This window comes from Hirundo rustica, chromosome 2 (assembly GCF_015227805.2).
Source record: "Hirundo rustica isolate bHirRus1 chromosome 2, bHirRus1.pri.v3, whole genome shotgun sequence".
In the NCBI taxonomy this organism is placed as follows: Eukaryota; Metazoa; Chordata; class Aves; order Passeriformes; family Hirundinidae; genus Hirundo; species Hirundo rustica.
Window position 1 is genome coordinate 21,600,870 of NC_053451.1, and position 17,259 is coordinate 21,618,128.

Below are 17,259 nucleotides of genomic sequence, written 5' to 3' on the forward strand. Positions count from 1 at the left end.
CAAGAGTTGTTTTGTTGCTGTTTTTTAGGAAAACATTGCTGATATACAGAGACTACACATAGTCCAGTGACATGCAACCTCATCCAGTATTTTGTGAAGAGAAATCTAAATGCTGTCTCTCTTCTCATTTCAATCAGTAGCTAACAATAAATTGCTTATTTTCTATCTAACAAGATCCTTCCCTTCATCCTTTCCCAGCTGCAAGAAAATAGTGGCTGGGACATGGGTGTTTTATTTCATTCTGTAACTCTAAAAGAGTGCAATTGCTGTGCTCTTAGATATTAAAATTAATACATCTGTCAAGATTTTTAAATTCTCTGGGGATGTTTTTTCATATTACTATTTTTTGAACCAGGCGAAGAACAAAGACTTCATCGAGCTTAAGGAATACAGGCACTATTGTAAAACAAAAAAACCCAAACATAAATCTCACCTTTGCCACTGGTATGTGTCTGTACTGAGGATGTAGCTATTGTGGAAGCTGATGAAATCAGCAACAGCTGCAACCTCTGCCCACTGAAGTCTTAGAATTTGACACTCGTGAGACACCACCAGTGATCAAAATAATGGAATGATAGGGTTACACCATCCTATGGTGTTTACTGGACCAGCTGCTGTTCCCATGTAAGTAAACAGCAGTGAGGGCAGCCAGCCCTGAACTGTGCCACTTCCTTCCACCAGAGGCCTTGGGAAGGGGCTCTGCTGATGGTGACAGGATGGACCACTGCTAGAACATGGCTGGGAACAAGTCTGACATACCACTGACGTCCTTCCATCGGATATTTCCTGCATACTGTATGTACACATCTAGATAGAAGAAAAATCTATAGCGGCCATACAAAAATCAGAATCTGGTTTTGACACATAATTATTAGCCCTAAGTGCTAAATCAACATCATTAAATACAATTCCATTTTTATCATGCAATGGATACCCTTTCAGTCTTTTTTTAAGAAATATTTTTTTCCCTTAACTTCTCGTGTTTGGTCTGTAGCCAGAGGAAATTATTTTGGGAAAGTGTAAGGCCACTTGGACAAGAGATCTCTGGGAAAGTGGACTTAGAAAAAAAAAATGAGGTGTTTTCACTTGTCACTTCAGAAAAAACATATCTTTCCCTCACTCTTTTCTTGCTTACAAACATATCTTCAAAACCTGGGTTAGAAGACAAAATCTAGGCATTACACCTTTTTATTATGTAAGAATGTACAGGATTTTCTCTCATAAGAAAAAGCACAATTTTGGACATGATCAGCAAACAGCCCAGACTATGACTTCATTATGAAGTGTTTAGCACCTACCTACCATGTCACACCTACACATATAATTTGGAATTAACCTCACCGCTATTTTCACTCACAGAGGGTTTATAATGCAGGGGAACAGCCTATATTAATATCCAGCTACAGGAACTTCCCAGAGAAAGACCTTTTCCACATCCACCACTATATTACAATTCTATCACACAAGACAAAGAAAGTCCAGTTTGTTCAACCCATTTCACAGAAAGTGGGCAAAAGGAATCACACGTCAGAAAAGTATTTTTATTTCCTCAGACTAACCACACATGCCTTCTATCACCTGTCTGCCCCTAGAACATGCAGCACAGAGTTTCATCTACAGTCAATACAATGTAATTCAAATTTACCTTGACTGTGCCAGATATATTCTTTCAAGAGCCATCTAAGGATTTAAGTGCCACTCAGTCCTCTCCAGGTTTTTATAAACACTGTGCTTTATGGGCTATTTTAGACCAACAAGCAAAAGAATGCCGAGTATTTCTTACCCAGAAGACACAGAGTTCCTAGTTAGTCTGTCTGCAAGAAGGGTCAGCTTGATGCCTTTGCTTGGCGGCATCTCTGGGATTCAGACACAAAGGAAGAAGTCGTCTTTTCTTTCTAAACAATTATAACAATTTGTTGTGTTGGGGCTGGGAAATTGCAGCTCAGTGTAGATAAGGGCATCAGGCTCTCAGAGGTTTAAACAGACATTGAATCTCTGACATGGAAGGGATTTCAGTGCAGGCAAGTAAGGATGAAGGTATAAGATAGATATAGGCATATGAGCATCTTACTCTTTCTACTGTTTTTCAGCACCTATGAAAAGGATGAAATAAATAACATTTCCAAGTCCCCTGAGGTGGTTCCTAGTGACAGGAGTACCTCCATCCACAGCAAGGGGTCTGACATGTGCCAAAATGAACAAGCCAATACAGGTGGGAAAGGCTCCCCTGTCATCCCCCAGCATCTGGGACATGGTTCTGTCCAGAGCAAGGCCCACTGAGAAGCCAGGGTACATTCAGAGAAGACTAAAACACTGTTTATTTTGTAACTGTGCCACAATATTACATCATCTCACTTACTAACAATCTTATATTGCCCTTAAATATCATTTTCCTACATGCTCAATTCTGTGGTTCAGGCTTAGCAGTGAACATCCCTATCTAGGTGTACCTGCACTGCAGCTGTGTTAGAAGCTCCGTAAATAACCCCAATGTACAGAACTTAAAAGTATTTTTCTCTCTTCAAAATACTCACTGGTTTAACTATCTTTTCAGTGACATTTTCACTATTGTAATGATTCCATAAACACATTTTTAGGATTCTTGCCAGAGCTTTTCTTGCACTAAGTGCTTGCATGTGTATATTTTTGTGTATGCTAGGTTTTATAATAAACTTTCTAGTGTACTATTCTTTCTGACTGCCTGATGGTCAGGAATGGCTGTCCTACACTGAGGGGTTTTTTTCTATGAGGCTTTTCAGTAACACAGAAAATTATATCCAGATGAATTCATTGACTCAGTGTTTGTTTTGTCAGCTTCCCCCCTACCTTAATCAGGCCTCTATACACATCACTGTGCACAAATATAAATCCAGGTGTAAGTCAAAGTACATGCCACAGGCCACTCCACAAAGCCTGCAACTATGGATACGATCAGGTATCCTGCACTTTGGCTCAGAGACCAGGATATTTCACCCAGAGAGCAGTGGATATTGGGTGAGGCCCACAGATTATTATCTGGAAAAAATGACAGCCAAGTTATAGCAGTGGCCCATAAAATCATTACTGTTACAGGGAAATTATGATAGTTCTTCATTGTCTCTTTCACACAAGAATTATAGGGCAGAGTTGTTGTTCAAATTCTTTGGGTGGCTCTGGCAGCAAAAAGAAAAGTTAAAAGCATTCTGTTTCAGAAATACATGCACAACGTGCTAGAAACTCTCTAGAGAAAACTAACACATTTCTGGTCCAGCCACAACATAGAAATGGTTCCTTACAGCTTTTCTTCCACTTAGGGGAGTGAGACTTCACACAACAGGTAATAGACTATGGGAAGTCTCACACAACAGGTAATATTACAGAATTAGCAGGTAATCCAGTATTGTGACTGGGGAGGCTCCACAGCAGTTAAAACCCCGTTGTTCACCTAGGCATGCCCAATAAGATCTGGCCCATGTCTCCATAGGTCTTTACAGAGAGATCTTCCCCCTCTTTTCCCTCATTTACCACTATTTCAGACATTTTAGGAAATTACTTCAGATTTTACTCCACAGAGTGTAATAGCAAATGCAACATTTTGTTTGTGTTCTCAGGTAGCACAAGGTATCTTTTGTGATGTGTGCAAGAGAGAAAATGACAGCAACAAAATGGTGAGGAAGGAGACAAGGAGGGAGGAATGATTTCTCAATGATTCTTGATTGCTTAAGAAAAAAACAAAACAAAACAAAACAAAACAAAACAAAAAAAAAAAAAAAAAAAAAAAAAAACAAACCAAACACAAAAACCTCCAAACAAACAGATGGAGAGACCATTGGAATTACCAGTCTTTTGCCTAATATATATTCAGTTCTCTCATAACCACAGATTCTAGATTTAGTATTGCTTCAATTTCTATATGATGGTTTATTCCTCATATTCCTCTTTGGATTTTATATGAAGACTTCTTTCTCTCTGGGAGGAATCATTAAGGAAATTGCTGCCCTTCTTTTAAACTATCCAGAACTGTGATCTGCCCTTATAGTCTCCATCACATGGGCAATAAGAATCTAGATTAATACTTTGTTCATTGGTGGCCCGAAAAGCCAACAGGATGCAGTGTTCTCTCTTTGGTCTCCTTTCTTCCCTTTGCAGGGGCATCTTCTGACTGCTGTGGAACAGGCTCACTCTCACAGACCCTGAGATGTGACCCCCTCTGTATGACCTGCATGTTTTTCTCAGACCATAGTGATATTTCTGAGGCCCCTGCAGCAAAGAGCAACTCCCCTGCTACACGTGTGCAGCCCAAATCTCTCTTCTCAATGATTCTTGATTGCTTATTTAACTGTATTTGCACTTATTTTAATTTACTACCCATTTTCCTGTAAGTACATATCACCTCTCCCTAATAAAATGTTGAAGCATCAGTTTTAAGTGAATAAAAAATTGAATTGCAGATACAACTGAAAGTTCAAATAGATTTGCAAATAACGTAAGTTTGAACAGAGGATGAGATGGATTCTCCAAAGAAATGTTTAAATTTATTGTATAAATAACATTGCAACAAGTTTTAAAAAAAATTTCCCTTGCCAATGTTTGACTGGCAACAGACAAACCATGAGACAGTTCAATTAAGCAAAAAAATGTCTAACTTATATTGTTCTGCTAAGAGATCTTCACAATCAGTCACACAAATGCACAGAGTAACTCTGAACTGTAGCAGTTTATCATTTACTTTATTCTAAAAATTAAGTGAGTATTGGATCATGTAAAGGTTCTGTAAAAATATTTTATAATTGCTTACTATCCTCTGATACTGGCCCCGATTCCCCATTTTATACCTGTACAGCTCACAATTAGGATATAATGTGGAAAACCTGGTTTTGCAGTACCCCACTCATGTACTGGAAGTCTGCACATTAGCTGAGACCCAGGACTTGCACACCAAGCCTGCTTTCTTCTCTTGCAAAAAGCAACCATGTGCCATCTACAGAATCAAACTTCTTATTTATAAAGTTAATAAGTTTCTCTCCTAACATCTGTTTTCTTAACTTACTAGAATAGTAATATGATTTTTTGGAGGGGTGAAATCGCTTCAAGAAGAAGAGGGAAATGGAAAGATAGGGGAAAATGCAATTAAGAAATTGTAACTTTTTTTCTTCTTAGTATTATGAGATTTTTTTCTGATTTCTGTGATACTGAAAGATAATGTGAAGTGAGGCAGTGTTTCTGTAATATCTTAAAATATATTTGGAAAAGACCTTTGGCACATTTTTTCATTTTTCCAAGAAACACATTATTCTTTATTAACAGCTCTACCAACAAAGGGCATAAATGGGAAACAACGGACAGCTGGAAACATACAGAAACATGCAGAAGTAGATGGACAGTCTGGGAGACAAGCGAAAACACCATGCTTTTAAAAATTTATATTTATGTGAGAGGAAGTAATGTGAAACATGAAGATTGAATACATGGGAAAACTTGGAAATATAAATGCTGAATGATTAGAAGGAAAAATAAACACTGAGTGTGGTGGACAGTTCATAGGAATACCTTAGGTCTTTTTAAATCAGAATTCACCCCTGAACAGATAAGCATTCAAATTATTTAAGTAACTTTTTAATGCCAGTGTATTCCACTTTATAAACTGCACACAAAATTTTCATAACCACAATGGCCCTAAGTATATACTACTCAAAGCATGAAATGTCATTTAGAGTGTTTTATACTGATTCTCACACTGGATAACTCCCAGTGCAACACAGAAGTCTCTAAAGTTGACTGTACAGATGTTCCAACACAAACAGACTAGCTGAGATCCTTCTCCAAATAAAGAATTTATATGACAGCAAACTCTGTTTTTTGTTAATCCAAATTTTGACCTTTTATTCATTTGCCTCTTCCTGTTTGTAATGTGCTTTTACATACTTCTGAAGGCTTTTAGTGCCCCCCCTAAACTTTCTCTTTCAACCAAAATACCCATGCTCCCCTACATTTCTCATAGGTAAGAGGTCACAGACCACTGTGATCATTCTCCCTGCTGTATTCTGAATCCTCTGCCTCTGTAGATTCATATTGTTAGAAGCTGGGTGCCTGGAGTGGGCCCTTGTCAGCTCTGTGGAGAATATGAATAGTTTCTTATGTAGAAAGACACCTTCTTGCAGAAACAGTCTTGTTTTAAAAGTACTGAGTGTTATGTGAACAAACAAATACAAATAGAGAGAAGGTGGCATCCCAAATATTCAGATGGCAAAAGCCAGAATGGGTCTTTTAAAATTTAAATAAACTAATTTTCTGCTTCTGGATAGCCATAATATATGATTTTATTTTGTTCAATCTGTATTGTTAAGCACCAACTGAATGACAATGAAGAAACAATCAACAGGAACACACTGAACCTGTTTCACTGCTGCACAGGTATCAGCCCATGCCAGTTTCATTGGAAGTTGTCGAGCAAAAATTCAAATACTCCACCTAAAGAACAGCAGGGTGTTTAATAGTAGGGGAGCTAAATTAAGAGTTTTAAGCCACCTCTCTAATGACTCACTATTGTTTTTTACATCAACCCAGTATAGCACAGCTACATAGGTATATGCAAACATAAAAACCCCCAGACCCCCCAATGCTAAATCAAATAATTACATGGAAACAACACTCAAAACCTATGTTCATTCTTATTAAAAGGTCACAGATTCTTTCCTCATGTACAGTATAATTTATTTTCAATTGTCTTAGGAATGTGGAAAATATGACATGAAATGTAATTTGGGAGCATTAAGAAAGTTAAATGTTTATATTCAATAAACGCCCTTGATCCGTCTGTAGCCAGTGTGCACAGCGCATGTATTTCAAAACAACAGATTCAAATATAACTGCATTCCCATTTAACTTACTAGCCAATCTACAGACTGTGACTGGTTCCCAACTCTCATTTTTAAGTAAATAAATTAATACATATGCTGGAAGTTCCTCCACCAGACGGTCACGCTTGGAATACACTGTTCCCTTTCCTAAAGATCCTGAGTTCAGTCAAACAAGGAAAAAAAAAAAATTCTCTTGAGGACCCTCCTATTTCCCTCTTCTCATAAATCTGGAAAAAAATATGCTGAAGGAAAATGAGCTCAGATTTGTACATGAGGCCTTCTTTTTTGATTGACAATGAATATTATATAGGTATGTTAATGTTAGGGGTTTTTGGCAGAATTTCTACAGAACCTAAATGTTATACAGAAATTCTTCCTGAAACAGTTTTACCTGAGTGAATATATTGGAACTGCACAGTGCCTTTCCAAAATTTGCCCTTCTAGTAGACTGTAGGGATTTTTTTTTTTAAGCAAGAGATCCATAAGTTTGTTAGCGAAGTTTACCAAAAATTTTAGCAACTTCAGCAATGGGACTATGACCCATTGTAGAGATCTTATTTGTAAAAATAACTCCCAAGAAACCAACAAAAAAGAGCAAAAAGCACTGTCTAATAAGAAAAAAAATAACAAGACATTTCTGAAGTTTAGACATATTTGAATCCTCAAGTTGTAATTTTGGAAAGTTGTGAACTCTTAAAAAAAGTTACGAAAAATATATCAGGATCGGCAAATTTCTGGAGCGTTATCCGACATTGGCTCTGTCTTGTCTCTCTCTGTGGATTATTCCACAGTCAGAAGCTTTGATCAAGTCCACCTCTTCATTGGTTCTCATGAACTTCACCCTGAAGTCTGCCGTTCCAGAATCATAAAGTTGGCCTGCAGAGACACAGCTTGGAAAGGCCTGATGGAAATTGGTCCTCATGAACTGAACACCATGAAAAAACAAATGAAATCACTTCTTGCTCTTACCACACTGTGGCATTTGCTATTACTGTACTACTTCACCACCTGCAGTACAGAAGGAAGAAAAAAATAAAATGTTTTTTTCTGGGCAGAGGAAGAGAGTTTGCGGGTAAGAATCATAGTAGAGTGTAAGACAAAAAGTGGTAAGAAACTTTAAAACAATCTTAAGCAAATGGTGACAAACCCAGACTCCATGAAGAAATAATGCATTACATAGCCTTCAAGCTGCCTGCAACTTCATCCCGGTTTGATTTTTTTTGTTTACCATAATAAAGAAACACTAAAAATTTTCATTTGCTTCAGGCAACATGACTGTGATTTCAAAATACATCTAACTGCGCCCTCAGTCAGTTCACAGCCAACAACAAGTTGGTGAGTGTTGATCTGCTGGAGGATAAGAAGGCTCTGCAGAGGGGTCTGGACAGGCTGGATTGATGGGCTGAGGCCAGTTGCATGAAGTTCGACAAGGTCAAGGGCCAGGTCCTGCATTTGCATCACAACCACCCCAGGTAGAACTACAGGCTGGGGGAAGAGTGGCTGGAAAGCTGCCTGGCAGAAAAGGGCCTGGGGGTGCTGGTTGACAGCAGCTGAACATGAGCCAGTGTGTGCCCGGGTGGCCAAGAATGCCAACAGCATCCTGGCCTGGATCAGCAATGGTGTGGCCAGCAGGACCAGGGCAGTGATTGTCCCCCTGTACTCGGCACTGGTGAGGCCGCCTTGACTCCTGTGTCTAGTTCTGGGTCCCCAAATTCAGGAAAGACACTGAGGTGCTGGAGCCTATCCAGAGAAGGGCAGTGAAGCTGAGGAAGGGTCTGGAGCACAAGTCTTATGAGGAGTTGCTGAGGGAGCTGGGATGTTTAGCCTGGAGAAAAGGAGGCTCAGGGGGGACGTTATCACCCTCTACAACAGCCTGAAAGGAGGGTGTAATGAGGCAGGGATCAGTTTCTTCCCTCAGACAACTAGTGATAGGATAAAAGGAAATGGCCTTAAATTGTGCCTTAAATGTGTTTAGACTGATTACTAGGAAAAAACATCTTCATGGAAAGGATTGTAAAGCCCTGGAACAGGCTGCCCAGGGAAGAGGCTGATTTGCCATCCCTGGAGGTATTTAAAAAGTGTGTAGATGTGGCACCTGGGCACATGGTTTAGTGGTGGGCTTGGCAGTGCTGGGGTAAGGGTTGGACTTGATGCTCTTAGAGGTCATTTCAAACTGAAGCCATTCTGTGATTCTGTGTTCTTGCAGCAGTGCACCTTATCTTCTGAAATGCCAGCAGAAGAAGAGCTCAGTACATGTTGTGATTTTCTTTCTTCCCTAATACTAAACAAATAAATGAATATGAAAATATTCTTAAAGAAAAAATATGGAGAAAAACAGCTGATAGTTCCGAATCATTAACAAAGTACATATAACAATGTCCTCCTCACACAAAACTAGTCATCATAACAACCTGAGAAAGAATGCAATCGTGGTATTTCCCCCAGCACCAGAAAAGTAGAGAGAATCCTGTGAGAAACTTATTTCCAGCATCTCTGACTTCCACTGACTATCCAAACCAAACAGTGAACAAGGACTTGCCCCAGAGTTTCTCTGGAATGGACATCTGATTAGATGACATTTTATCATGCAAAATTGTGATAAACCATGGCACAGACATAGGGGTGCAGGATAGCACATTTGACACCATTTTACACCAAATTTCTTTTCCCTGAGTGGTTCTTTATTCAGAGCTACCTCAGTTTTGCTGCATGGTAAGAATATGCAGAGTTGTCAAACAGCAGCTGACCTTTCAAACAACTTCCTTCTATAGTCAGCTGTGTACACCCAGCTCATTTCTGAACATCTGTGGGAGGAATTACTCTAGAATTCTTGCTGGGAAGCCTAATGGAGCTACAGAGAACTGACTCCATCACTTCAGAAAATCAGAACAAAACACAAAAAACCCACCTAAAAATATACAAATAAAAAGCTTCTTTAATTCACATAAACTTCATACGATGTCTGTAGGACAAAACAATTTTGGCTTAGAGTTTATTCAAATGTTAACAGTAACATACAAACATTGAACTGTGTGAGAAAAATTTACACTTGTTCACTCCATCCAGTCCAACATAAATAGAAATAAATGCTTTAAGATATGAAGGGCCTTTACATTTGGATGGAGTAGAAAGGCTTTCACATAACATGCTATGCTGAGAGTTAAAGCTTCAGTAGTTCAGCCTGCCTTTTCTTGTTGCAAGTGCATGAATGACAGATGCTAGAAGAGTTCTTGTTCTTTTGTAAAATAAACAACCCTGAACTGAGTACTCACAGAAATAAAACTATGTCAAGTTCTCTATACTTTTAAAAGTTTATAACACTGAGTTCGAACATGAAGACAGGATTATAAGCAGTTTGATAAAGAGTCTAGAAGTATTCTAGTGCAAAAGAGCCACATTGTTAAAATAGCATGTCTACATATCTCCCAGAGGAGAATGTAGGGTCTGTACTAGACACATTACTCTCCTTCTCTGGCAGTGGAAGCACACTGTTATTAAAAAGATAAGGTAATTATGGATGCCTCACCTCCCTGACATTAATGTAACTGTTCTACACTAGGAGAAAAATTCTGTGAAAGAACATGAAATGTTCTTTCCTTTTACCAACCTTTTAAAAACTTTTCATCCACATCAGAACTTCTTTTGCTGTAGTTGCTGCCTAGTAGCAATTATTTCAGTGCCTTTCTGTGAAAGATCAGACACAAGCTGAACATATCGCTCGTGTCTTCTTCATCATCTTGCTAAGATGAACTCAGAGAATTTGTTTCCATAGTTGACAGCTCTTTTAGAAGCTCACTAAAGTACTTTGTTCTTAAAAAAAGGAGGGCAGGAAGAAAACTAAAGTAGTGAGAGAAAACCCTCTGTTGGTCCTTCACTTCCATGAACTTAGCCAGCCTATGGTTCTTGGAACAAGTTAACACTGTTTAATGCCTACACTAAAAGAGAGCAATGGAAGCACTGTGAACCAAAATCGGTAACTTGCAACTTAACTTATTGCATCTTAATATATAATAAAAATAATGGAACTGATGAAAGATCTGCAAACGGCATTGAGCTGACAGGCTCTTCGCTAAACACTCCATAGGCCATGCTCCAATCTATTACAGCAATGTAAGAAGACTGAAATAGAGTGAATGACTGAAAAGCAACTCTACCAAAAATCTGTGAGTACTGTCAACTAGTCTCGGCTCAAGCTCCTATTTTTCCACAGTACAGCTGAGAGCAGAAGCTTGCCTGCTTCCTTCACATCACATTCTCAGGAGCTAGAATAAAAAAATACTGTGTGTCCCCCAGCAGTAAAATTTGATGCAATTTGAAGAAAATGAGGGTTGTTGCTACAAGATCTATTTTTCCCAGGACTAAATATGCAATAGAATTATGTTTTCCCCAGTCCTAAAGAAAAAAAAAAAGTTATGATGTTTGGAATCAAATTCCTATGGTTTAGTGATTTTCTCATAATATTCAGCAATTTGAAGATTTAATTAATGAAGATGAAAAATCTAATTCTGTCTCTATACAGCTTCTTCTTGTGCAGAAGGGAAGGGAATTTATTAATGATGTAACTAGGATATCGAAATAGTGTATTATTTCAAAACTGATTAATGGTGTAATTGTGAATTGAGCCATATCTGTGAGATAAGGCATAAGACCCATGCCGTAGAGACGGATTAGAAAACATGAACATTTTTATTCTGTTTCATTCCCTTTTTAACTTCAGTGTCACTGGACTAAGTATTTCCTTTGATCATAAATATATTTTCCCAAGGATGCTATATTTCATTTGAAACAGAACACAAATTATCTTTCTAAAATAATAACCAAAAAACCCCACTATACAATCTTTTGGCAGAAAGTTTTAAAAGAATATACACATCTTAGAGACAAAATGTGTACCACTTGGCTTCATTAAATAAAATTTCAGGAAGCTTATTTAAAAGAAAAATATTCAAAACGCACACACAAAATGCATAATACTGCCACCAAGCACATTCTGGTGGAAGTGAACACAAATCTTACTTAATACTCAACCATGTGTTAAAAGGTTATGACTTCCTTGTTTTGTCTTGGTTACTTCTCAGAAATGGACAAACACTAGATTTGAATACAGGGACAATTTATCAGCTTTGATCGTCCTCTGGATCAATGTCCCAATCTCTGAATTGCAGATGAACTGACACCCATCTAATTTGAACTCCCAGACAATATCACCAGTGTGGAAACTCGCTATTTTTGTACAATGACATAGGAATACAGCCTAATTAGGAATATTACAAGATCTTTAATGGAATCAATTCCTGCTTGAAGAAGGGTCACCCATGAAGTGGCTGTGCTTCTCAAGATTTATCCTCTTGGCTCTTGAAAGCCTCCAAGGATGGAGCCTGCACAGCTCCACCAACAACCAGTTCTGCTGCCTGATCTCTTTTGAAGGGAAGAAGCTTTTCTTTATATCCAGACACAACCTCCTTTTGTTCAACTTAGACCACCATGGAGCCTGTCTTCACCTTCTTCATAACCTCCCCTTAGGTCCTGGAGGCAGCTGTTTGACAAAGCCCCAAACACGACTGTTCCCCAGGCTGGACAAGCCCTGTTCCTGCAGCCTGACCTGCAAGTGCAGGGGGAGCAGCCCCAGAAAGGACATCAGTGGCCCCCCACTCACCCCGATGTAGTTCACTGGCATCTTTCTTGCACCAGGAGGCTCAACACTAGACATAGTCTTCTAAATATGGCCTAGTACATGCTGACTAGAGGGGGATTGTTGCTTGTCCCTTACAGAGCTTCCTGGCTCTGTTTTCGCCCAGGCTAGCCCGAGACAAGCGGCAGACAAAAGGAGCTTCTCAGGGCCCTAAAAACCCGGGAGGCGGCTGCAAACCTTTCCCTTAGCACAAGAGAGTGAGACCCCGTCGGCGGCAAAGGAAGGAGTCGGCGCTTGATCTGAGAGCAAAACAAAGGCTTTATTCAGTCTTTGTTCTGTTTTCCTGCCCCAGAGAGCAGCCCAAATCAAGAGACCTGACCTCGTGTCGCTTGGGCTTACATCCAGGGAAGGGGGCTAAAGGAGGGAACAAGTCAATACCCAATGAGGGATAAGGTGGGAGTGGAACAGGGTTGGAGGGACATTCAAGGAAACCAATGGGAAAAAAAAAAGGGAGGGATATTCTCGGCCCTTGCCCCCTCATTCGATGTCTTTTACCCGAACCCTCCAGAAGCTGGGAGGAACAGCCGAATGACAGACAGGGCCCGCAGGAGGGGACTGGGAAGAATGTGGGAGAATGGGCAGGGAAAGGGGCAGGGACAAACTTTGGGATATAACATTTTCCAGGAGAACAGGGGAGTACAGAACAAACCATTATAAAACCCAATATAAAAATGAAATAAAATATGAAACCAAATAGCACACCGCAACAGGGGATAATCACTTTCCCAAGCTAATGGCTGTGCTCCTGTGATTATGGTCCAAAATAATGTCCTTCTTTGCTGCCACAAACTACTACTGGCTCATGCTCAGTTTGCTGTCTAGGAAGAGTCTCCCAGTTTTAGCAGAATAGCTTCCCCAGTCAATGAGCTCACAGATTTTCTATGTTCAGTTGGGCTAATGCTGTATCATACACATTCCAGAAAAACTGCCAGTCTTTAAGTTAACACTGCAAAGAGTTGCTCCATTTAAAAAAAGTGTTATCGTTTTTCCATTTTGATATGGCAAGCATCAACATCAGCTAGAGAATCTCAGTGGAAATTCCAGAGCTGACACACAGATAAAAGAATTCAGTAAATACAGGAGACAAATGATGCATTTGTAGGCTGTATTGATTAAATTGACACTAACAGCTTTGGACTGCATTCCCCTTTCACTGGTGAACATAACAGAATCAGCACAGTCAAGACATACAAAATGGCATTAGTTACAGCTACAGTATGGTCTGTATCAATTATCTTCTCTTTCTTTTTTCAATTCTGCCTCTATCAGGTGATGTGCTAAAGAATGAACCTTGTAACACTGGAACAAACATTGTTTGAGGTAGGATCTACACTCAATACGTATTTTCAAAGTGTTTACTGATTTTGTAACCCACACTGGATGGCATACAGTGGTTTTGTAGCCAGACATGCGACAGATACAAATGTGAAAGGCGGTATCAGACAGATCCTCAGTATCATGCAGAGAAAACTTTGAGAACTCTCTCCCATTACTCTCCCCTCTAAGTTTATGAATCTACTATGAAAAAAAAAAAAAAAACAAACCAAAAAACCAAAAAAAACCACCAGCCAACAATACTCTATAAAAACTGCAACATTGTCACATTTAATTCTTTAAGAGGCTAACTTGCTGGAAAGACTCTGAATAAAACTTACAATGATGGGAAGCATGACAGAAGACAGAATGTTGCCTGAAACCACAGGTTAATAACATATACCACTGGTGAAATGGAGACGTTGGTGTCTGTGGTCCTACAGTCAAACGAGATGAAAAGAAGAATATATTTACATGTGGATTGCAGAGGGTAACAGAAATTTACTTGTAGGCTGTTCAGAATATTTTTCTATTAACAACCATCAAAACAAAACTCTGAAATGTTTTCTTCTTTCCTGAATCGTGAATTCTTTACATTTACAGCTGAAATTTGTAAGTGTTAATTTTTAACTCACAAGGCTGCTATTGCATGTGCTTTCCCACTTTATGTTAGGAAGTCTCCTTCTAATACTTTTTGGCTTGTGTTTTTAAACACAACCTTGATACCTTTACCTTGATAGCTAATCTTCTGCCATCACCATGCTATCCAACTGTCTGGAGACCCTCTTCCTTTGATAATATTGCCAAACACCAAATAGCCACCTACCTGAGCTACTTGCTGTGATGCTACATAAATGGTCATTTATTTCCAAAGGTTCAACCTCCCAATCTATCCATGGCTATTCTTTCCACTACCAACACATTATTTTAGATCTGTCACATTAGGGCAAACTGGGAGTAATCAATTCCTTTATGGAACAAATGCAGGAATTTTGGCTTATCTCCTTTTAGAAGACTTAGAGTAAAGTGCATGTCAGTTGTACAGCTATAGTTTTAACTTTTAACTAAAGGATGATGCCACCTGTGTTAGTAATTGTTCTTTATGATACACTTTGTATGCCAGAACTAATTTAATTTAATAGAAGACTCTACTACTAAACAAATTTATAGAAGACTCATTGAAAAGAAAATGTGCTTTGTTCTAAAAAGTGTGATAAAACCATCTATCCAAGTCTGAGTACTTAATGAAATGGCTGCCCCTACCAGCAGTTCTGTTCTGCACTATGGGTATTGCCCTACCATCAGGTTAAGCAAGCACCTGACACAGATTTTGGAAAGGACAAGCTACCTCAAACAATTCTTTGAAGCTCATGGCAAACCAATCTAGATGTTTTGAGACAAGAATGGAGTAAGAGGGCCAGAGCACTGGAGGGTCTTATTGAAAAAGTAGCTTTATTTTTAAAAGGCATATGGAAACTGAAAGTTGGGACATCACTCCTGGTCATAGGAACATGACAACCTTTCCTGCCATGTGTCCACATTGCATTTATTCTCCAGACTGGCAACGTGCCCTGAAAGCCAGTGGATCACATGATGAGCTAATTCAAGTTTCCCACAGATATTTTGGTAAAGTTTAATCTACTAGAAGTCTCATTAGGGAACATAAGTGTTGCAGTGACCAGAAACCCACAGGTCCCAGGACAGGGCAACCATGGGTGTGTATACAGATTGGGGAACAAGATGCTGAAAAGCAGTCCTGTGGAAAGGGATCCCTGGGGTCCTGGTCAATGGAAAGCTGGATCTGAGCCAGCAGTGTCCTGGAGCCAGGAGGGACAACTCTGTCCTGGGGGCATCAGGCACAGCATCACAGCCAGGCAGGGGAGGGGATTGTCCTGCTCTGCTCTGAGCTGGGGCAGCCTCACTCCAGTGCTGGGGGCAGTTTGGGGTGCCACAATGTAAGAAGGATATGAAGCTGTTAGAGAGCTTCCAGGGGAGGGTAATGAGGATGGTGCAGGGCCTTGGGAGAAGCCGTATGAGGAGGGGCTGAGGGCACTGGGTCTGTTCAACCTGGAGAAGACTGAGGGGAGTTTTCTCACAAGGGGACGTGCAGGGGAAGGAACCGATCTCTTCTCTGTGATAATCAGTGACAGGACTTGAGGGAGTGGCCTGAAGCTGTGTCAGGGGAGGTTTAGGTTGGATTTTAGGAAAATATTCTTTACCCAGAGGGTGGTTGGGCACTGGAACAGGCTCCCCAGGGACGTGGTCATAGCACCAAGCCTGACAGTCTTCAAGCAGTGCTTGGACAATGCTTGCAGACATCTGGTCTGATTCTTGGAGTGCCCTGTGCAGAGCCAGGAGTTGGTCTTTGAAGAACCTTGTGAGTCCCTTCCAACTCAGGGAATGAAAATTAATAATTCTGTGAAGTCTCTGTGATGCCTAAAGAGGCTGATCTGAACAGAGGCTAGAAAGAGTCAAAGGAATAAAGCAGGTATTTAGTAAAAGGCCTTCAAAGGATACACCTTGGGCAGTACAAGAGCCCAACAGTGGCTACACCCAAGATGGACCCAAGATGGACCCAAGATGGACAACTGGTCACGAGTTTTCACACTTTTATAAGTTTTGGTCCATTTATATATTGAGGTCAATTGTCCAATTACAGCTTCAGGTTATGGAGTCCCATTCTCCCAGATTGCTCCCCTCAGTCCACTGTTGTTGATACTTTTTGAGCCTGAAGCTGCAATGGTGTCCTTGGTTCTCAAGCTGGAAAAGGATTGTTTTGTCTAACTAAAGTGTGAGGAGAACTTGTTAACACTTCATATGAAGTTCAGAGTCACACACTAAGGCAGTACAGAATCTGGAAAATATGAAAGCTGAAACTTAAGGCATCATCTGCATAATAATGTAACCTTATCAGGAAATCTTCCATATAATGGCATCATGATGGTGCTTTGATAATCATTAATATAGGTCTAATACTTTCTATCCATGTTATGTGTTGGTGGGTCTATTTAACACTTGCAAAATGCTTTAAGATTCCCCAAAGGAAGGAACTAAAGAAAAACTTTAATTATTCTCTTCTGGAAGTATAAAAAGGTAAGACTACCCTTGAGTCTGCAATACAGTAGGACATGTGATCAGTGCACACAACCCATGCAGTAAGGAAGAGTATTGACTCACTTCTGAGGACTGAAGTGATGCTTAGGACCTGAAGCTTATGGTCATGAGTTAAAAAAAACAAACAAAAAATATAACAATATAGTTAGTCCTTTACATTCAAACTTTTGTTCCCAAGAAAATTTAAACACCCCCCCCCCCCAAAAAAAAAAAAAAACCCAAAAAAAACACCAGAACTTGATCTCTTGAAGGTATTGAGTTTATAGAAATATCCACTGAATTTAGAAGGGAGCTACAGAA